The sequence below is a fragment of the Neoarius graeffei genome, chromosome 15 (assembly GCF_027579695.1).
Source record: "Neoarius graeffei isolate fNeoGra1 chromosome 15, fNeoGra1.pri, whole genome shotgun sequence".
Lineage (NCBI taxonomy): Eukaryota > Metazoa > Chordata > Actinopteri > Siluriformes > Ariidae > Neoarius > Neoarius graeffei.
The window spans coordinates 35,478,703-35,503,149 of record NC_083583.1 but is presented as its reverse complement, the minus strand read 5'-3'; the positions used below and the strand labels follow the sequence as shown (position 1 = coordinate 35,503,149).

General features: G+C 41.2%; 1 protein-coding gene across 14 annotated transcripts in view; it reads right to left on the bottom strand.

Annotated features, from left to right (window-relative positions):
- The window catches only part of si:zfos-588f8.1, a 94,346-nt gene that overhangs the window by 61,096 nt on the left and 8,803 nt on the right, over positions 1 to 24,447 (bottom strand). The window lies entirely within an intron of this gene.

The following is a 24,447-nucleotide window of genomic DNA, read 5'->3' as shown; positions in this document are numbered from 1 at the left end:
CCTTGAGTGGTGACTAAATATCTTCAACACAAGAAGAAACTTCATATCTTCACACCACCGTGTAATGTTCTTTATATTATATGGGGACACAAAAGTGCAAGGTAATCAAAACAAATTTTGAACCAGTTCACCATTTTGACCATGTGCGTCCAGCCAGCGGGAAAACACTGGGAGTGACGTCATTGGAGTGAAATATCACTCAGATCCGTGATGTATTTCGTATGAAAAATGTGCATTTTTTCAACACGAGGAGAGAGAAGTATACATGCTCAACTCAAGGGCTGGTCAGCTAGAAAAATATGGTGAGAAAGCACTCGATACATTTCAGGAGTGGACAACTGAGAAATCAGAAATCTATTATTAAGTGCCAGTGTGCTGCCTACTCTCATGTTTGGGTTTCTCAGACACCTACGCTACGTTCACACTGCAAGGCTTAATGCTCAATTCCGATTTTTTTGTGAAATCCGATTTTTTTGTGAGGTCGTTCACATTAACAAATATATGCGACTTGTATGTGATCCTCAGTATGAACGAAAAGCGACCTAAAAGTGTTCCGCATGCGCATTGCAGGATACGACGACGTCACACGCAGTGAGCATGGCCAGTGTTTACGGAAGTAAAACCGCCCGGTTGCGGTATGACCCATCCAATCTAGCTTGAATAGCTGCATCCCCCCAAATGGAAATCAGCTCCCTAACCTCTGCGTCCTTCCATTGAGAAGATTCAGAACCTTCACAGCCCGAAGCGTCCCTCGCATTGATGTCATGCGCAGGGGTGCAGATACGTTTTTTGAACTGGGAGGGACAAAAAACTGGGGGGGACAAAGCTGCCAGCAAACCAACCCCAACCCCGATATGCCTGTCAAACTTGTTAGTAACCATAGCAACCAAGCTCGAGCTCGCAACCTGTGCAGTCTGTGCAGCTCAACCAACCGAATATCAGTCTTTGTTTTGTTTTATGTGAGTTGTTGCAAGTATGTATACACTGCTGTGCACCTCAATAGACCGAATGGTAATTAGTCTTTTGATTTTTCCGTGAGGTTTGCCTTATACAAAAAAGACAGCATAGACGTTTTTTCCTCCCTATAAGTGTGTGTGTGTGTGTGTGGGGGGGGGGGGGGGGGGGGGGGGGGGGGGCGAACGAGGTGAATTTAAATCTGGGTGGGACGAGTCCCCCCCTCTATCTGCGCCCGTGATTATGCGCCATGTTGTTGTAACTTTTTTTGAGAGACCCGCCGCCTACTTTAGCGCAGAATAGTGACGTTTGTGGCTTGTTGATGACGTGTAAGTCGGATGAATGCGACCTGGCGGTTCAGACTGAAGTCGCATATGAAAAGAGCGGATAGGAATCGGAATTAGGACCACATATCCAAACGGCCTGGGTCGGATTTGAAAAAAAAAAAAAAAATCGGATCTGTGTCGTTCATATTGTCAATAAAAGATCGGATACAGGTCACATATGGGCGAAAAGATCGGATTTGAGTCACTTCAGCCTGCAGTGTGAACGTAGCCCTAATTGAGGTTACAAAAGGTAGGCAACAAAACACAGCTAGTTCTGGGCATTGACAGAGAAGCGAAACAGAAGTTTATGATTAAAGTTTCTAATGCAGCAAACTCGCTGTCGAACATTTCAGCTGTGAGCTACTGAGTTTTCTGTCCTCACATCACATGTAAGAGATATTATTTGAATCCGGTTGGCACGTTTATTTTCTCTCAATGTGTTTAACTGTGAGGTTACTGTGGTGTGCTGGTACAAGAGATTATGATGAATCTGCACTGGTGTTCGTTTTCATCAGCGCTGATATCTGTGCATTCCTGATTCAGAAAGGAGTGTTTGTTGTCTTTGCATGCAAATCAATCTGCCAAACAAAAATAGTTTTACCTTCAGCCAGTTAGTGCCTCTGGCGTTATGTGTAGTGCAGCAGGGGGTGGGAACCGGATCAAACATTATGCTTGAAACGTACACACCTAATAAATTTTCCATAAATGCTTTTAAAACGGTGAGTAAATGTGATGTTCTCAATTTGTTAGCATCTCTACGTGCCAAGTGGCCATCAAATCAGAGTTGTACTACGATGTACCCAGAATTAGAATGAGTATGTAGGAAATATTTGGAGAAAGCATTCAACATTTACATAAGGCCATCCTTTAAAAAAAAAAAAAAAAAAAATCCATTTCCTGTCCACCAGGTGAGCAAAAAAATTCAGTAGGGGAGGGAGGGATTTTTATATACAAGAAATCACAATGCTGTGTTTGCTTTTTCTTTCAGTACTTTATTACAAAAGCAGACACATTTAATAAAATGACAGTTTAATCAACTGAAACTTGTACAAAAACTAAGTTAGCATTTTAAATGCTGACTGCAACATTTGCAAAACTTTTACAAAAGGTACTTAAAATGCATCAATTACGTTCTTTCAATTACGTTCATTATGTCATCTATTAAATATAGTTAGTTTTTTTCTTTATCAGACATCTCGTTTTTAGGTTTGTTTACCTGACATGTTTCGACGTACGACTGTCGTCTTCCTCAGAGTGTCACCGGATGTTATTGGTGACATCTTTTATCAGCTGATGTTTCCGAAGGCGTGGCCTTCCTGTCTGGTTTGACAGGTCGGTCACGCCTTCTACTTAACGGTACTTAAAATGTCCGACACACAGACTTTTTGTAGTTCTAAATCGAGCGTTAGGCCTAGTTCGGATGAAATTACACTATTAAAACGATCACTGAATGATTTGTTTTTCTGAATCTTTACTATTTTGTTGTTCGCTCGAATACCATTTTGCGATTTCACACTTAAGCAAATGTTTGAAAACTCCGGATCTCCTTCCTTCATGGTGGCTGCCATTTTTTGTGCCGCATGGCGCATACGCAGAGCTGATTCAATTCTATATTCTGCGCGGAATACAGGGCTTTCCACAAGCGCCGGCTGCCGGCCATACAGCCGACTACACAATTAAGTCCAGCCGGCTACTTTAATGAATATTATTTTTGTAGCCCACAAGCTCTAAATATTAATTTTCGATTTTAATAAAATTAAATGTTTATCTAATGGACTGACAATAATGTCAAACTGAACCGCACTCTTAAGTTGTGATTTGCGCTGTTTGTACCAATAATAACCACAAATTCCCCGCCGACTTTGTTGATCAAGGGAGAGTAACTCAGCCGCAGCCCCGACATGGTGTGCACGCGCACTCAACGGAGGCAGTAGTGTGTCAGGGCTGTCGGAGGCGACATCGGAGGGAACAGAAGCAGAGATGACGCTTATTTTGTCTCCAGTAAACCAGTCTTCTCTCGTTCAATTACGTGCTGGCATCAAAAGACACCGTTGGTATGAGCCCTAGTGGAAAGCCCTGGGAATGCGTAAATGTCAAGTTCGATTTTAGATTTACGAACCCGAAAAAAAAATGTCGAAAAACCAACGTTAAAAAAAAAAAAATTTCAACCGCACAAACACTCACCTGGCCGGTGGACCGGAAACAGAGCATTTTTTAATAATGGCCTAATGCACTTAATTTGCTGATTTATTCCACAGTAATGTTTATTTTATTTCTTATATCCTGTATGTTTTTACAGTTGGCAGAAATGTAACCAGTGACGGACCTAGATTTATACCAAGCCTTGTTTACACTTTCCATTTTCTCAAATTTAACTGCTGAACTGATCAAAAGATGCACCAAGTTTTCATAAATTCATGACGAAGTACAATCTCAGCTATTCATTATTTTTCTTAGTGGACTATTATGTTACAGACAAGAGAGGATCAACATTTCTGATTGCTCTTTAAGCCTTCTTCATGCAAGACTCCAGCACTGATGTTTGTGCTATACATGCACCCTACAAAAGTCCTAAGTCATGCATGTAATGCATTTCCCCCCCTCAATACATTCTCATGCTATGGGTGCACAGCACACACCGGAAGTTCGTCATATAGCTGCAAGAAACATGCTGCTGTGAATCAGCCTTCTCATCCACAGCAGTGACATACTGCATATCTATTAATACACATGGCAAAGCCACAAAGCAGTTACGCCATCAGGGTCAACATCAGCATAGCAACCGTATCCCATTCTACATAACAGCTGACAACCAAAAACAAGAGAGCGCAGCAGGCAAAAGGTGCAGGTACCAAATCCGCTCGCTGTTAGAAAAGCAGGACTCAATCAAGCAATATCATTAAAAAGATAGAGCATCACAAAAAGAAAATGCGACAGGCCAAGATTTTCAGCACGATGCTAGTCATCATCAGAGCTAGATACTGAACAGCATAACTGTCAATTACATTTTAAAATATTTTTAGCCTGGTTTACAAGACACTGGTATTTGTTTTAAAATTAAAGGTTGGTCAAAATTTAATTTTCTTAACTCTATCCACATTCACTGGATATGAGCAAGCACATGCTCTGATTGGCTACTCTACTACTAGGATATCAGCTCATATACCATTAGTAGAGAAAAACAAAAATAGTGGCGTATGTTGCTGAACCAACTGAGGACGAGGGAAGGGGGAGAGAGGGAAGAAAAAAAAAAAGAAAAAAAAAAAAAAAAACACACTGGAAAACACCCCCCCCCCTCCAAAATAAATAAAATACTGGAAAGCAACCCCCTCCAAAAACACAAATGCTGGAACACACCACCCTTTATATTTAAAAAAAAAAAAAAACAACAACCAACCAAACAAACAAAAAAACCCACAACACTGGAAAACACCCCCCTCCAAAAATAAGTAAATACTGGGAAAACACCCCCCAACAAATAAATAAATAAATAAAAATACTGGAAAACACCCCCCTCCAAAAATAAATACTGGAAAACACTGTCCTTTAATAATAATAATAATAATAATAATAATAATAAACTCTCCATCTCTTAAACACAGCTTCTCATGTTGCAGAGAAACCAGAATGCTTAAACCACTCTGTTCTGAAATTGTCCGAAAACCTAAAGCTCTGAAAGTTGAAAAGCATCGACACTGGAGACTCCTTCCAAAGACTGACATCTCTGCGGTTTGACGAAGACCACAGTCATAGCTTTATCTAGAAGAATCAAAAACTGGTGTCACGTCACACCAGCAATAGTGTCAGTGGGAGTAGCCTAAAGTTATTGTTTTTTGTTTGCTTTTTTGTAAAAAACACCCATCAATGCTTCCTTCTGCTATTTTATCAAAATAATTCTGTACAAATAGCTGTGGCAATGCCACCCCAAAGACTGTTTGCAAAAACCCACTTCCCCATCAGGCTCATTACAACACGTTCACTTTGTAGGGGTCTCTGCAGAATACTTGTTTATTCTTGCATTTGACATCTTAAAAAGCACAACACGGAAAAAAAACTAAAATGCACAACTGACAGTCACTCTGTTCAACTGCTGCTCTGATCAAGAGAGGTGAACAAGGCTACAGTTTCATCTCAAACAAACCACCAGAGTGAACTGAATGCAAAGTTGGCATGTATGGTGGATCAGGAAAGGGGAAAGAGAAAAAGAAAGGGGAAAAAAAAAATTTTTCATTTCACCCCAACATCAACTCACTACAGAGAAAGAAAAATAGAAAGTTCACATTTCATGCCCAATGTCTCTGAAGAGCTCTCTTGGGTCAAACCAAATATAGCTGAAGTAGGGGTGGACAACATGACAACCAACCAAGCAAAACATTTAGATTTCAAGATACATAAAGACATGGTTTGCCAGTGTTGACATGGACACTGGTGGTGGTGGGGGAAACCCACTCGCATCAAGGGATAATGCCTGCAGAGCCCTGATCTCAACCCCACTGAACACCTTTGGGATGAACTGGAACATGGATTGGGCCTTCTTATTTGACATCAGTGCCTGTCAATCGTCTTCTTGTGCTGTAACCTTGCTGTGGTGGAGAGGTTTGTGCCCTTCAAAGACCCTAAGAGCTATGCTGGGGGGAGCCTCTGGCTCCTAGCAGGTCCAACCTTACCAGATTGGTCTTAGGTGAGTAGCCAGACGAAAGACAGCACACTGGTTCTCCAGGTTGGGGGTTGGACATGACGCTAACAACGCCCCCGTTTAAAAAAAAAAAAAAACTACCGTTACAGAAACTAAAATGAGCAAATCCACGGACATCAGGCCCACAGCAATTCTCCGCCACTCTCGGAGTGGCAGTATGACCACTCCTGATGAAAGCCGAAAGGAAGTCAGGGGTGCGATGGGGGGGGACTGCTTGGGCCAAAGATCCGCCTTGGAGCATGGAATGTCTGAGACCTCCAAGACAGCACAAGTCCTCAGTGAAATGAAGGAGATACCACCTGGACATCCTGGGGATTAGTGAAAGTCACTGGAAGGGCTCTGGACACCAAGTTCTACAAGATGGATCCATCATCCTCCACTCAGGCCATGAAAGAACCCATACACATGGAGTAGCCATCATAGTAGCCTGTCTATAGATAGTTTTCACATGACGTCACAGTCGGGGATTCCCTGGTGGCGGCCATCTTGGAGGGCTAGCTTACCGTACGGGTCACTGAGCACACATTGTAGCGCGCGAGTTACATTCATTTATATATTATTTACATTTATAGTTACATTACTACTATTTAAAGCTAGCAATGGTGCACACCTGTTGTATTCACGGCTGTCGTAATAGGTCAGATGATGAAGTCAAGCGGAGCTTTTATGGAATTCCCACTGTACGGGAGCACGAAGGCAGCAAACAAACTCAGCATACAAAGGAGAAATCTATGGCTTGCGAGAATCAACCGCAAGGATTATCAGCCTTCCAAAAACACAGCAAAGTCTGCTCCAATCATTTTATAAGTGGTAAGTTGTTTAAATAAACAATCAATTGTGTTTGTTTGTTTTTGGAAACCAAAACATCATGTGAAAATCTCTGGAGAATGCCTAACTGGAACCACTGAGTGTACGTTTACATTGTAATGTACACTTAATATCGCTCGTTTGTCACGTTTCTATTTGACACTTGTCACTTCACTCACGCAAGGGTCATTTTTGAAAAACATTTTAGGTCTATTCTGTATGATTTAATTTGTGTTTGGGATGCAAACAGCGCGCCTTTTGGCGGATGCCGCCTGAATCGCGCAGATCCGGTTTTTTTTTTTTTAGGGGGGGCGTTGGAGTGTCTGATTATAATTTCAAAGTAAATTCTGTATTAAAATTACTAAATAAGCAAATCCGTTACAGTCCATGAAACAGGAAGTATAAGGATGAGAAAAAAAAAAAAAAAAACAGTTTAAATCGGGAAGCTGCGCACATTTGTGCAGCCTGAGTGGTGTGCAGGACTGCGCAAATGTGCGCAGCTTCCCGATTTAAACTTTTTTTCTCATCCTTATACTTCCTGTTTCATGGACTGTAACGGATTTGCTTATTTAGTAATTTTAATACAGAATTTACTTTGAAATTACAAAATCAGACACTCCCAACGCCCCCCCTTAAAAAAAACCCCCCGGATCTGCGCGATTCAGGCGGCATCCGCCAAAAGGCGCGCTGTAAATATATAAAAGTTGTATATATCAGACAGCCTTTAAAGTTTGATGAAGTCAGTTTCAGGCTTTGGAGCAGGCTTTGGCAGTTTCAGGCTTTGGCAGCCCCGCATAATCACTTGAAAATGCATCTTTGTCCACTTCGTAGGGGTCAATTCCCCCAATCAAGGCCAGTTTGGCTGCATACCGTTGTCGTCTAATGTATCTATATACTTCTGTTTGCTTGATTTTGCCGACATTGATCTTTATTTTAGAAAACTGACTATATAACTTCATAAATTCGTCCGAGATAACGTAGCTGGTAGTGGCGATGGTCCGTTTTGTTTGCCCTCCAAGATGGCAGCTGGGAGGCGTTCCCCGGAATGCCGTGACATCAGTGAAAACTATCTATAGTCACTAATGTTCTTGTGGCTGAATGAGCATAAAATCCCCAAAGCCATGCTCCAAAGTCTAGTGGAAGCTTTTCCAGAAGAGTGGAGGTAACTATAACAGCAAAGGCAGACTAAATCTGGAGTGGGATGTTCAACAAGCACATATGGGTGTGATTGTCAGGAATCAGTGTATGTGCTAGTAATTAGATACAATCACAACATATAAAACATATCGCATAGTATTGTGAAGACTTTTGCCAAACACTACAAATCTTTATCCATTTACAGTTATATTTAATGTTGCATTATAATAGTTCATAACATTATAGCAGCTATAGTGATTCCCTGGGCAGCCTCTGTTTTTCTTGCCCTTGACATCATATGGGGGGGTGGGGGGGTGTGCGCGCCCAAGGTACAAGCTCCATTGTCCTAAAGACTTTACAGGATTACAAGTTATAGCTTGACCTCCGACACTGAAGACTCCTTCCGTAAACGTTGGCAGTAAAAGTAACACAGCTGTCATTTCAGGTTCTTTATTTCGAATAAATCTGAAAGTCCTTTTTGGGGAAGAAAATGCCGCAAGAGCTCCATTTAAAAAGGACATGGCAAGAACAAGAACACTATTGTATACAATGATAAAAGGTTAGGCAATTATCAGAATTCATGAATATGACTGACATACACTCCCTAATATTTGAATTTCCACATCATCTACACAGGCTATAAATGATTCACAGTTGCGTCCTCACAACTAAAACAAACACCTCCGATTAATTCACTATCAGAGAAATAACTAGCTTCTGTAAGAAGCTGGATAAATTTCAGTCATTGCATAAATATTGAACCACTTACATAATATGCAGTCTCAAGTACTAATAAAAGTTACGAGATCAATAATTATTGCATCTCCATCTTGACTGAAAGGAAACAAAGCGCTTTTCTTTGGTTTCAGCTGTAAACTTCAGAACGTGTGCATTTTCCAGGGAGAGAAAGCAGAGTGAACGCAAAATCTTGGCGCGCACACTAACTCAAATGAAGTTACTCTGGAAAGCCTTGAGAATATGAATGGTGCTTTCATACTGGTTAAATTGGTAAAGCCCTGACAGTTTCAGGAAATTATATTCTGATCCAGGGCTTTCTACAGTTTTAAGCATAAACCACAACTCATTCTTTGGTATTTAAAAAAAAAAAAAAAGCCCATGAAATGTACAATGGAAGAAAGACCCTCCATCAGTGATATTCCTCGAGATGAAAATTTGCAGTGAGTGCCAACAGTGAGATTTCAGACCACTGTAAATGAAAATATAAAAAGTTGTAGCATACTGCTTTAGTAAGAATGGTCCTTCACCACCGATTTAAATTACAGCATTTTTCCATCATCTTAGCAAAAGATGTAGTAATAGCTGCATGGCTAAATCACAAGCAACAGTGAAATTTCCCTGCATTTGAAATTCAACTGACTGGACAGATGAAGCTCCGTACTACATACACAATACCAAAAAGCTCCCTCACTGCAGTGCACGCAAGAGAAACAGTTCTGGTTGGTGCTGCTGCAGCAGTCCGTCACATCAAAGACTGAAAGCTTGTTAGCAGAAGTCACTAGCTTAGTGGAGAGGTTTTGTTTTCCTCATGAAGCAAGAGACAGAAGCAATCACCTGGAAAGTCAGTCATAATGACTTTATACAAAAAAAAAAAAAAAGTTTCTCCATAGTTTTTTTTTTTTAAATGATAGCACTTATAAACCATCCCACCCACCCTCCAAGCTTCTCCCTTACAAGTTCAAAATGCTAGTTCACGTGTTTAAATCTGCACCAGTTTTATTTCTTAAAAGGAACAGTCCGCCGTACTTCCATAATGAAATATGCTCTTATCTGAATTGAGACGAGCTGCTCCGTACCTCTCCGAGCTTTGCGCGACCTCCCAGTCAGTCAGACGCAGTCAGACGCGCTGTCACTCCTGTTAGCAATGTAGCTACGCTCAGTATGGCCAACGGTATTTTTTGGGGCTGTAGTTAGATGCGACCAAACTCTTCCACGTTTTTCCTGTTTACATAGGTTTATATGACCAGTGATATGAAACAAGTTCAGTTACACAAATTGAAACGTAGCGATTTTCTATGCTATGGAAAGTCCGCACTATAATGACAGGCGTACTAACACCTTCTGCGCGCTTCGGCAGCGCATTGATATCTGAGCTCCGTATCAATGCGCTGCCGAAGCGCGCAGGTGTTGTTAGTACGCCTGTCATTATAGTGCGGACTTTCCATAGCATAGAAAATCGCTACGTTTCAATTTGTGTAACTGAACTTGTTTCATATCACTGGTCATATAAACCTATGTAAACAGGAAAAACGCAGAAGAGTTTGGTCGCATCTAACTACAGCCCCAAAAAATACCCTTGGCCATGCTGAGCCTAGCTACATTGCTAACAGGAGTGACAGCGTGCCTGACTGCGTCTGACTGACTGGGAGGTCGCGCAAAGCTCGGAGAGGTACGGAGCAGCTCGTCTCAATTCAGATAAGAGCATATTTCATTATGGAAGTACAGTGGACTGTTCCTTTAAATGAAAGTAGTCTTTTAAAAACCAAAAGCATCTCCTTAACCTTGATTCCCCAGAATCAATAAAACTCTAAAGCATAAAACGAAAAGCAATCACAAAAACATTTGTGAGCTGGCCTGCTTAACTTACTCTTCTTCACCAACAAGCACATCAAAATACATTTCTAAAGCTGTGGAAGGCATTTTGAAAAAACATCTTAAACAAAACTGAGTTTTAGCACATGTGCAACATTTCAGATAAACACGTTAAAGATAACAGATCTGTGTTCTGCTCTCTCAAGTGATGGTGATTTCTCTGTGCACTCTAAGGCCCTGTCCACACGGCAACGGATTCAGGTGAATCTGATAAAATTGTTTATCGTTTCGGCCTGGCGTCCACACGGCACCGGCGTTTTGGGTGACCCAAAACGAAATCTTTTGAGAACGGGTTCCAGAGTGGAAAAATCTGGCAACGGCGCCGTTGCGAAGTCGTCTGGATGAGTAGAATGGATTTGTTTACGATGACGTCACAACCACATGACTAGAACAAGCAGCACTCTCGCACGCATCATTCGTAACAGAAATTGAAATTGTTTACACATTGACCTGCCAGACAGACAATTTACACCTGCTTTGATGAACAGAAAGTACAGCCTTCCACACAAAGCAAGTTACCTGACTATAACTGAGGCATAGGGGAAAAGGGTCAGAAGACCCTTCAGACTGTTTTGTATGAACCACTGCATTGCATTCACTTTTGTATACAGCTTTTCTTTTAAATAAACAAGTAACAACCATTTCTTGAATTTCTTTTTTTTTTATTGGATAAGACTGCTTTTCAAAATGTTCACACACATCGGCGCTTACATTTCCAAAACGAACTGAAAGAGGCCAGCGCCTCATTCCCATAACTACCTGCGCTCTTAAAGGGCCAGCGCAGAATTTCCCCACCACTACACACAATGGCAAGTGGAAAAAATAAACCCGTTACATGCGCATGCGTCCTACTACTACTTCTATTGTTCTGGTATCTCCGATGGGACCGTCTTACAGCGCACGTAGTGGTGTGGCATGTATATTGCATCGTTTTCAGCAAGCACTGCGTTGCCATATGGACGCGATATTTATATTTTTTAAAAAAATAATCTCGTTGCCGTTGTCATGTGGATGTAGCCTGAATTCTGTTGCTTTATTCCCGACCAACGGGTTTTACGAGGACCTTGGACCTAAACATGTCTCGGGCAAAAATTTTTACTTTTTGGTTGGTTTAATAATGCGCAGTGTAAAGCCAAATCCAACCAGGGTGAAAGAACCATAATCTAACTAGAAAAGAAAGGAAGTGCTTGAGATAATCACAACATCCCAACACTGATGTTTACTCCAGTTGCGTCATGTGATCTTGGGTCACAGGATTAAGTATGGGTTTCTACTGACAGTATGTGAAGGATGAGAGAGAATTAACTAGTCAGTGGTGAGCAGACAGAAGCGATAATCTCAAGTAATATCAGCACTGAACCACCAAAACTATTTTATGAGCAAAGTAATGACTCTGGCACGTCTCTCTCCCTCACTGCCTGTGTCTCTCTCTCCATCTGTCTATCTGCCTATTTCTTTATTGCTCCCTCTCTCTACTTGTTTCACTGTCTCTCCCCGTTTCTCTCCATCTCTCTCTCTCTCCCTCCCCTTCTCTCTGTGTATGTCACATTTCCATCTTTTGTCTCGGTCCCATCTGTAAGCGGGAGAGCACCACTGATTTTTACAGCTTTTCCTTCAGCTCTTCTTTTGCCATACAGACAGAGAAAGCACAACCATCACTCAGCCCTCCCTCAGAGGCTGGACCAGTGTATAGTTGGCCATGTGGTCCTGGCATGCCGTCCTGGAAGGACAGAACAAGAAAGGCAGCGCAAGGAAAGGGGGGGGGGGGGAGGAGGGGGGGGAAAAAAACCCGTCCTGAGGTAATTCAGCCATGGAGTCGTTATGGAGGCCAGATGTAGCCAGAGTTGTTCTGAATGAAAAGGCTGTCTGCATGTAGGAATGCGTGGGTGGAAATAACGCTTTTGTTTAAAGATCACCTCGATTTAAGGCCAGCAAGTCTTTTAGCAGATGGAGGGGTCAGAAGAGAGAAGGAAAACCATGCACGGAAATAAATAAATAAATAAATAGCCTATAGCAGTCTGTATCTTTTATATCCAGTGAAAAATGTTTATATTTTCATATACATTGCAGTTTGTGCACCAATTCTAAAAAAAAAAAAAAACCTCAAAAAAAAAAAAAAACCTTTTGGTTTTAGTTGTGCTCCCCCCCCACCCAATGGCAAGCAATTCTCAGACGGAGCGAAAGCAAACAAAACCAGAGAAAAGAGGTCTGGATGGCGCTACTGGGATGATTGAGTATCACATCACACAAACGGCTCTCTTGTGAGAATTTGACACCAGTCTTGGCGGAGTTCAATAAAACACTGGTCGTCGTTTAATACATCGGGCAAGAGACTTGCTGTGCCATGGTCTCCTACTGGGACACATGTAGTCCAGCTTTGGCTACCTAAAAATCTTTATTCCATTTGAGAAAGTAATCAGGCTTGTGACAACACACAGAAGCAGCATTAGTAGCCAGTCAACTCAAAGAAAAGAGGAAAAAAACACAAAAGCCACAAAGTAAGGGTCTAGTGTAATGTAAAGTTTACATTATTATTTCTGAAGTGTTGGGTGCATTAGAGAAATAAATTATTCACCATACAGCTATTAACTATTAATCAAACATGCTTAATCCCAATCTCTGGTCAATGCCTCCTTTTCTCAATTTCAGCACCAAGTTGAGCGTACTATTGGAACACTGACCTCATTGCCTTTCAGATCTCACTGGTGTTTTGGGTTTCATTAAATCACTACAAGCTGCACGTACGTTTTGAGTCAATCCAGCCTGAATATTACAGTCAATGGCATGCAAACCATTCCAACTGCAACAAACCACTCTTTGAAAGGGGGGAGGGTTTCTTCATATCTGACAAAAATAAATAAAAGTGCTTTTGGTTTGCACCTTGGCTACAGAACCAGAACCTCTTGGCTAATTTCCATATCCCAAATCCTCCAACATAAAAAACAGACAGGGTTGCTCGCATCCAGATCCCATTAATATTTCACAACATGACACAAAGTGAGCAATGAAGCATGTTATGGAACCTTTACAAGGGAAGTCTGACCTAGAATGCAGACATGTTCTAACAAGGTGATCATAAAAGTGGAGATCTGTAACAGCAGACTATATATCCAACTCCAAAATTATCACTATACAACCAGTCCGTACAAGTTTACTGAATATCACAGAGAGGTGGGAGTGAAATTCCACTGAATGACATTACTTTTAAAGGCGATACTAAAACTTTGCCACTTCCTTCTCTCCTTTACCTAGACAACACATGCAGATTTCAGTTCATTTTTAAATTAACTCAATACTGCAGTCAACCTTAAGACATATGCAAATCTTTAAAGTACACCTGAACTGGTTTGAGAGCCACAATTTGCTTCTGTGCGTTGACGCATTTCCTTTTGCAACAGGAAGTCAGGGTGACCATGTGTTGGAGTGCTGGAACAGCTAACAGCATTCAATATACCACACACGACTGCATCTATATAACCCCCACACTATAGCCAAAACTGTGGTTCTTCCCCAAACTGTTGCCACAAAGTCAGAAGAAGCCCAAATTTCATCGTGACGATGCCCCTGAGCTCCATGAAGACAGTTTACCAAGGTTAGGGTGGAAGCACTGGCGTGGGCCCGACACCTTTGGAATGAACTGGAAATCTGACTGTACTAGGTCTCTTCACTTGACATCAGCACCTGACCTCACTAATACGCTTGCAGTTGAATGACCACAAATCCCCACAGCCACTCTAAAATCTAGTGGAAAGCCTTCCAAGAAGAGTAGGGGCTGATATAACAGTGTGTGTGTGTGGGGGGGGGGGGGGGGGGGGGAGACGACAACTCCCATAAGTGTGTGTGATTAGAATGGAGAGCTAAATGGTAGGTTTCCACTGCAGCAAATTTCACTTCGCTGCCATTCTAGTTGTATGGGGCAAAATTCGCTCTAGTTGGGAGAAATTCATCTAGTTGGTGAATAACCAGAAGTGGGGTTGCAAGGCAGCTCAGTGAAAAACACTTTATTCTGTAGTTTTTGCTTCTGAAAGCCATCATGTTTCCCCTACATTTACATGAGAGCAACATGATCGAGACAAGCAGGTTGCTCAAGTCTGGATGCTGTTAATTCTCCAGGATTATAGCAACAAAAGACAAGTGACTGGGCTGGACTGCTATGCTGTGGGGACCAGACAGTAAAGAAAGTGTGACCAACGGTGAGACTTTGAGCTCATCACCACTGTCACGCTAGTCATCCATCATGAAGCTAGTTAGTGAGCTACTTACCAAACATGAATAATCACTAGCATGTTAAATTACACAAAAGTTCCATGCAGATTTCACTGGCTCCAACTAATTCCCATAAATCCTACAATAGCTAAAGTTTCATACGTTTTGCTTATTTATTTAAAATAAGTCAACTGCAGATCTACTTGCAGACAATAGCATTAAATACATGTTCATTTAAGTTCAGCAATTATGTGCATCATTCATAATCATTAAATTGTATTTTATGCATGTGATGAAACATATCGGCATTACATATCCAACATGTTTAATTATCTCAGCCCATTGACCGGATAAATTATTTACACAGTCGATGTCTCCGGCAGGTTATTTTCACAGAGCTGTCAAACCACTGCCGGATATGACGTCATGTCACTGACCAGAGCAATAGGAATGAATTCACCGAGGCAAGAAAAATGGAGATGGTGAATTCTCAACTTCATGCAAATGAAAACCATGCGAGAACCAATCAATTCAGCATGTGATAAGATTGGTACACGGCGTTCTCTAGAGAGACAAAAGTTTAAAAAATAAAATTAAAAACATTTGACCAAGATGGCAGATGCTAAAAGCTACATGCAGCATGAAAACATGTACATGTCAATTTAAAAGTGGTGCACCTACATTTTGTGCTGGTGCTACTAAAATTCAGTAAGGAGCACCAGTAGTACTCGTGGAAACCGTTAACCTGGAGCCCTGTCGCGTATTTGAGATATTCCGTAGGTGTAAGCCGAGGTCAGGTGTCAGCAGTGCAGATGGTGAAGAGTCATGGGGTTATCACCAAGAGATATTCGATTTTATCTACTGCTTAGATGCATATTACTGACGTTAACACCGAATAATCAGTCCGAGGTGGGGACATTCCAGCAAGTTGGTAAAACACAACCACCAACTCTAACAGTTCATTCGCAGTTGGAAAAGGGAATCGTGTGCAGAAAGATGCAGAGCCAAAATCACAAACAAACCATGCTTACTGCTAAACGAGCAGCTACTGTAGAGCAAGACCCATGCCCAGGGGTGGAACATGTGTTCCAAAGAGCATTTTAATTGGACAAACACAACTAGCACAGTATGAGCCATCACAAAAATGTTACCAGAAGTGACACATTATCTCTACAAAACCTTTGCATTTTTCTTGAAGTACCATCATATAGTACATCTAGAACACCAAGGGACAGAAACAAAAAGCTCTAAACTACCGTTTTTGATTTGGGAGCAATTTAAAAGTGCTTTAACTAGGTCACATAAAGAACACATGCGTCTGCATCCTGCAGGAGTGTGTACTGCAGTGCCCGAAACACATCTTGAAAGGATTAAGTATAGCGGGATGCTATAACTCACTTGGATGTGACGAAGGACGAAATAAGGAGGACCATAATTAACTTCTGACCATGCAGTCACGTTGCACAAAGTGTGCAGGAAATGCTGTCCTACTTTATCCAAGTGGGTTAACATCACTCCATGAAGTCTCCAAAGTTTCAGGAAACTTTCTTTGCTATTTTAAACCGATAGCATTACAGCACCAGTCATTAATCAGAGCATGAAACTGTTGCTGTTGATTCTGCTCCCTTTGCCTGAAAATGCAGAGCTCTGGGATTAGTTGGCATATCCAAATGGAATCTCACGTCACGGAGTGGCCTCGCCTTTCTGAACTCAGCCTCGGGGGCGCCTATGACAGAAAGGCAGATGCTGAAAGAAAAAGTGGAAAATGTTCTGCCTTGGAGAGACTGCCATTTTATTTCTTTTCAGATGATAGACATGTTTGTTTTCAGACAGGGCTATAAAAGCAGAAATGGACAGTAGATCTTATGAAGGTTTATTTATTAAAACACACACAAAAAAACACAACCCTCTGAGCTACAAGTCTCATCTCACTCTTCCTCAATTTCTGCATTCTGACAACCAAAAAAACTGTGCAACGCCTGTAAGACCACATACTTCTGTTACCCAGTGCTACAGGTCAAGGTCACAACTTCTCGTTTTCACTCCCTTTCTAGTCACAATATCAAGAAGAGAGAAGAAAAGAAAAAAAACCACACTAATAAGGTCTGCAAAACACAGTTTAAATGTGGAAAATTAAACTCAAAACTATTATTTTTGAAAGTGAACGTTGACATGCATCAAAGTTAGAATACCCCATGACAAATCTGAAGCGTATAAAAAAGGTCAATGTGCCATTAAAAGCTGCACAAAACACACAAGTCTCCTGCTTATTACATACAATCATGGTTAAACAGAGGGAAAATAAGAGACACCAGCCAGACTGGAGCATGTTTTACATGCAATTCAAGGAAAGACCACCACCACATCCGATAGTTCAAACATTCACTGATAACTTTTTGCTGAGGGTGCAAAACACAATGCGTTATGTAGGTACAGTCCCTTTAAGAAACTACATTTCCCATCAGCCAACTTCCGCGTTGACCTACGTCACGCATGGGCGGGATCATCTACGTCACTTCCTCCACGACTCCATAAGGGACCCGGAAATCCGCCATACTTCCTCTTTCCGTCTGGACCAGCTGGCTGCAGGCAAAAAGAGAATTTGCTCCGCCGAGCAAACCAGATAAAGACGTCTTTTCTTCTTTCTTACAAGAACCAGAGTTTCGCGTTTTTCTTTTTGTTTACCCTTGGCCACGGTAAAAATCCAGAATCGCGCGATTTTAAACTCAGATTGAGTTACAGCCGGTTTTGTTTGTCTATTATAGTAACGTTGCGAACTGCAGCCCAGAGCAGTTCATTTAAAGTTTAGAAGCGACAGGATTCCTTCTAATAAATCGCTGTGCACATTGTGATCAGAGACTTCTTCCCCACGAACTACAAGCGTTGGACCAAGAATTCTCTGCTTTCTACAGAAGCGACTCACGTGCTCCACCACAGTGAAACTCCAAAAGTCTCGGAACATCATCTTAATCTCGCGTAGAGGCGAGATACTGAAGAAAGACTGGCAAATTTTGGGCATAAAAACTAGTCTTAGGAATTAGGTTTTTTTGAAGTAGTGTGAATTTGAACTCAGGAACGTTTTAATTGTTTACACTGTAGACACGCAGCGTGTTGAATTGATGATCGTTCTATTTTGTTTTAATCTCAATTGTTTAATAGATAGGCTGTGCATGTGTCTCTATTCCTTACTAACATCCTTAATTTCCTTATTACACATTTTGACCGCATCAAGATTTCAGTGGATTCAGTACGGTTATAAGCTAGTGAAATTAGCCTATGGCTAATTCTTTTGTCCCATTAGCATCCAGGGCTAAGGGTATTGTCTCAAAGGAACACGTGGCGGTCCTCCTCCACACTCACATACACACCTTTTGTCTTAACTCCACGAGGTAGGATCCTTGGGCCTTAGCTAGCAACACAAAGCTAATTCTTTTGTCTTAGCAACCAAAGCTAACTCCCTTGTTTTACTTAGAAACACGTGGTCAACTCCCCCCACACCTAGCCAGCATTCAAAGCTAACTCCATTGTAGGCCAGAAGGCCTTACACACACACACACACACATTTCATGTTTAATTTCCTTTTAATACACACACCTCACTGTTTGCTGAAGATTTCAACTGTCATTATTCATTTTTATATCTTTGTTATAATAAATTCCATTATTATTGAAAAACTGTGTTTATTTGTGTTCCGATATTTTTGAAGTCGCCCAACCTCAAAGAATTCCAAGGTGCATGAGTTGTGTAATACGGTAAGTGATCATAATAATTTGGAATATACCATAGTTTAGCTGTTTGGTAATTTATTATTAAGCACCAAAATTAATGGTATTAATTAATGAGACTGATTCCATGAGTGATTTAATGATTCAATGAGACTGATTTAATGAGATTGATCACTTAATTACCAATTGCACCTACAGTTATATCAAAAACTTCTTTAGACATCAAAGGTATGGCTATATCATTTATCTTCCAACTTTAAAGTTAGGCTTAATGACCACTGGACACAGCAAGAATTTCCCTCTGCTCCTTTCTAGGGTGCCTTGCCTCTTTAGGGACGTGTCTGTCTACAAGATATAAACGAGTCAAACAGTGGATTTCAAAATCACGTTCTCGCTACCGTTTTAATATTGAAAGATTAAAATATTCCTTATTTTATTTACAGCAGCATCCAGTGAGGGATTTTCTCGCTACTGAAAGGGGGAAAAAAAAAAAAAAAAGATTACTCATCTATAAAAGACAAAATGCTCTAAATACATTGCAAATGGACTCATTCAGTTTATGGACAATGGAAATAGTTGTCCACCATATGGCTACCGCTTGTAACTTGCAGAAAACTGAAACAGGCTAAACTCCATTGCTCACGCGCCCATTTTTCTGTTACTTCCTGTTGGTAATTTCGAGTGACGAATTCTCATACAGTGGACATTTAGCCTTGAAGCTTGGGTCTACAATCCTAGAAGTAAACAAAAAGCATCACTGCTAAAATATTTTCTTGAACTAATGTGTCACTCATGTACAACAAATACAAAACTGCAGATTAGAAAGAGGACATTTGATGATAAAGCCAGACTCAAGCTGAAGTTAACTCAGGGTTTGGGTTCTCTCTCACCAGACTGATTCTATGAACACTACGAGCCAAAGTCAATGCAACTTTTGTTTTCGTCGACACTCAAACAAGCTAAGGACATCTGCTCCCTCTCTCCTGCAGTGAACACTCACTCTGATTTATCAGCCTCTTTTAGCCAAAGGTAGAGAAGAATGAAGCATAGAAAAAAAATGTTAAGGACCAAGAGTCCATATTTAAAGGGTTAGTAACGATTCAAACTTCTGCTCACTATCACTGAAGACACAGACACTGCCAACTACAGGACAATACCCGTGCACTGAAGGAGCTTTAAAAATACAAAAGTTATTTACAGAGATAGCACAACAGCAAATATGAACACAGCTAACAGTATTATAGAGAATGAGCTCAGCTTTATTGATGGAGCATTTAACAATGTCTGTAGCACTTAAATCACTGTCTACAGTTCACCCTCACACACCCTGTATGAGCTCAGCGTTCGAGTTTACAGTGAGGCCATGGACACGCGAGCCACACTGCTACCGAACTACTCACAACCAATAATCAGTGAATGAATGACAATGTTTTCTAAAACCTAAAACACAGCCACCCGTCTCACCGAAAGGCTGACAAGAGTTGTTTGTGATGAATCATGGTGTCGGGGTCAGTCATCAAGCACAACTTATCAGTGATCAACACTAAAGCCTTTAGATCCAGTGTTTCATCACCACTCGCAAAATGAATTACACAGGAAGGTGAGCTAGCCTTTTCTAGCCACTTGGTCACAACTACACGCCTTTTATTTAGTATCCCTAGACAAGCTGCATTTATCTTCTCTACTGACAAAGTAAAGGGGGGGGACCCCCTCCACCACTGGTGTAATGTGCGTTTTATCTCGAAGTAAAGAAAAAAAAAAATGCAGTTTGTCATCTTGCCAAAAAAAAAAAAAAAACCCTTTTTTTTTAATTTATAATATATAATCAATCTTTTTATTTACCAGCTGGGAGGTCCGTATCGTGAAATACCATGACTGAGGCCCTCTGGGCCGAGGTCAGTATTCAAGGCCGAGGTCACGGTATTTCACCATATGGACCAACCTTAAACTGGTAAATAATATATTTTTTTTCTTCACCAAATTCTAACAAAAAACGAGAGTGCCTGAAAGGGAAAACCAAGCCGAGCCGCCCCACCATTTTGAATCCTCATTTATGGCTGTAATGCAAATTGCTTCCTCCTCAGTATACAAATGCACTTCCATTGCTACTATGTTTGTTGTTGCTGTGAACGAGCAAGCCGCCAAAGGTCCATAACCGGGGCCCGTACCCTAGGATACGGACCCGCTCACCATCCAATCAGAGCGCAGGATTTGATGGAAACCGGACCACGAAAACATTTATAAAAAAAAAAAAAAAAAAAAAAAAGCTACTGCTTTACTTCTGACTACTACAAAGTGCCGACATTGTAGACTCCTTCCATAAATAATAAACAAAACAGGTCCTTATTTAAAACATCACATCAAATTTAATGATTTTTTAAGATCCGTTTCTCTGGAGCATCTGCCATGTAAATAAGCTGTTACTAGAGAATCAACTATTAGAGTGAGTACATTAATACACTTAGAATAAACGTAGAAATTTAGGACATTTAATTCTGGTGTCAATTAGGTACATTTAACAAATGCAATCAGATGGAAGTGCTCTCAATTAAAGCTCCCTTTTATTTTACCTTGTTTGTTCTAATAGTATTTGCTTGTAAATTGGATCTTGTGGGTTTCTCTCTTAAAAAAAAAAAAAAAAAAAAAGTGGTCCAAGAACAGTTTCAAATAAAAAGAAAAGCAGATCGCTGGGATTTTCACTCTTGGCAGAAATTAAAGTGTTGCACAGTTGGGGGGGGGGGGGGGGGGGGGACGGACTTGTTGGTGTTTGGCCTACAGTAGACATTTTTCACCGCCAGAATTTCAACTCATACTTGTAGTCCAAAACAAAAGGTTTCCTGCCTTACAGCCTGGAAATGCACAATATGAAATCCGCCACGTCATAAAGTTGTCGGCAGGAATGACTTGCCTTGACAAAACACATGAACAAAATGAATTGATGCACTCAATTTAGGGCGTTTTCATACTTGGCCTGAATACACAAGCGTGCACCCAGGAGCGATTCTGGGCTCTTTGCTATGCATATTTGCTTTTCACATAGAACTCCTTCCTGAATATGAACTGACAATGCACAACTCCATATATTACTTTTGTGCATGCACGCTTGCAAAACCGTGGACACTAGGTTCATCTGTTTGCAGTTTTGTTGCTTTTTTCTAAATATACATCATTGTGCGGGAATACCAGCAGAGCTGTTCTTTGAGGAGCCAGTATTATGGCTATTATTTTTAGCCATTTTTCATGATGCTCTCAGAGCAAGTATCCGCACAGCAAAGTTGAGCTAAATTACAGTGCGGACCATAAGAACCCTTTTCCCACCATCAAGGAAATAGAAACAGGAAGTAGCATGACCAGTTGCACCAATCACATTACTTGATGTGGGGTGCTTAGTGCAGATAGCTTCTACACCAGATGTGCAAGTCTTTTTGCAAATCCAAGTCCACAAAAGCATGTGTATAGAACATTATGAAGACATGAACTTCATTTTGATCTCAATGCTGCACTTAAGACTCTCAAATGAAACAAGTGGAGTCGCAGCAGTTCGTACAAAATCAGCCAAATCTGGTTAGCTATAAACTGAGGAATTGATTCAACCCTGAAAACATCATGACTAAGATATTCTGCCACCCAGATTTGTTGAAAAAGTGGGTATGACAAAGTGGAAACAGTAGACAGTATATAGGACCAATCCCAACCGACCAGACCCACTTTTCTTTTACACACACTGTAATTATGGTTATTTTTAAAACTTGGCTCTGGAGGAACAGAGATGCCATCAGAGCTAGAGAATGCCATCCTGGGTGAGTTCACTTTGAACACTTCACTTAACAGTTTATATACATGTATAGTTTATGTACAATATGAGTGCATTATTTGTAATGCACACAACTGTTGGTTATCGAGTACATGATTGAAAGCAGCATTTTCTCCTATCCTCCTCAACACACTGCATCAATTAAAGGCTTCTCTTCACCACACACGAGCTCTAAATGGACATTCTGCATATTTTACAAAGTCTGCGACATCTCTGGGGATTTGTGGGCTACTTCATTTTAGGAACAAACTACCATCTTTAGTTTTAAAAATGCATCAATCAGAAATACCAACAAGAAACTCTGAACAGGCAGAAGGGGGGAAAAAAAATGAACCACGGAAATTCCTAACATTAACAAGGGAAATGTACAGTTTGTACACTGCTTAAACAGCTTCTCCATTTTTTTAACCAACCAAAGAGACCCCAGTCCACGTAATTCCAGTTAGCTCACAAGCCCATGGTAAATTCACAGGTCAGATTTCATCTTCATTATGTTGGCGTGCCATAAAAGTAGCAACCAGAAACAACGCGTCTTTCACATCCAGTGTTTTCCCCTTCGGTTAGTCAGCTTTTTCATCAAGAGAATTTTATTTGCATTTGGTCAGACTACTGTTTTAGCTGAATAAATGCTACTAGTGTTAACACTAGGGCTGCAATAACAATACAACCAATTAAAAGTCAGCAACAAATTTCATAAAATCAGATTGTGTTATAAAGCACATCGCGGAAAGCTGTCTCTTTTCATTAATTTTGGAAAACGCATTTGACAGAAATTATGGTGCACATCACTCCAGAGAAAACTAAAAAGTAAGGAAACTTGTTACACTAGAACGTACATTTTCTCTTTTCAAAACTGATGAAATGTGTACATTATGCAGTGTTGGGCTGTAAATCAACAAACTGTGGAATTCTCATACAAACATTTTTAACATATCTTCTGGGAAGTCAAGTTGCAATTCTCTCTTTCGGTTCACTTGGAAATCGATCCCAAAACGAATCAATTCACCGACTCCAGCTCTGAAATCGATTCCACACACTGAAAATGATCAAATTTTTCTGGCTGAAATTGAAAAATAAGGGCTATAAACAAACATCTCTGATCTGAATCCAATCTTCCTGATTGTCCACATTACATATTGCAAGTGATCAGATCCGATCTGGGTGTCCATGTGTAATCCTTATTTTCAGTCTTATGGCCCTTTTCCACTACCCTTTTTCAGCTCACTTCAGCCCGACATGGCTCGCGTTTCGACTACCAAAAACCAGCACGACTCAGCTCGCTTCAGCCCTGCTTAGCCCCTAAAACTCGCACCGCTTTGGAGTGGGGCTTAAGCGAGCCAAACCGAGCCGAGTGAGGTTGGGGGCGTGAGCAGACACTCCCCTGTGCACTGATTGGTGAGGAGGAGTGTCCTCACATGCCCACACACGCCCCGCGAGCGCGCTGGGATCTGTAAACACCGCAAACCCGGAAGAAGAATAATTACGAATTACGAGAATTTCTGAAGCCTTATGCGCCTCGCCTCATCTATACGCTCTTGCCAGTATCTGTCCGCGTTGTCGGTGACAACAAGCCACAGCACCAAGACCAGCAACACTAACGACTCCATGTCCTCCATGTTTATTGTTTACTCTCCGGGTCGCGAGACTACCGCTTAAAAGATCACTGATGTCACTGTTTGCGCTGCTTAACAACATCACCTGACGTCCACCCACTTTCGCTAACTCCACCCAATGTGTCCACCCACTTCCAGCCAGCACGGTTCAGCGCGGTTGTAGTCGAAATGCAACTCCAACAGCCCCGCTCAGCCCGACTCAGCACGGCACGGCTCAGCCCGACTCAGCCGCGTTTGTAGTGGAAAAGCGGCATTATTCACACTGGTTGCCAGAGTGATGGCAATGCCTCCAGAAGGAGAAGCAGTCATAAATCATAAAATGAACCAAAATGGAGGATCATGAAATAGGGTTAGTTACCACATGGCAATATGGAGCCATGACAGAGATTTTATAAAAATGAGATCGCATCAGAGACAGAGGAGGCTTGCCTGCTCTGCTTTATTTCATACAACACCAAACTCGCATGTTTCTTGCACTTGTAATGTAAATCTGAACTTTGTGGAGTCACAGATGTTTAAAAAAACAAACCAAAAAAAAAAAAAAACCCACAAACGCACC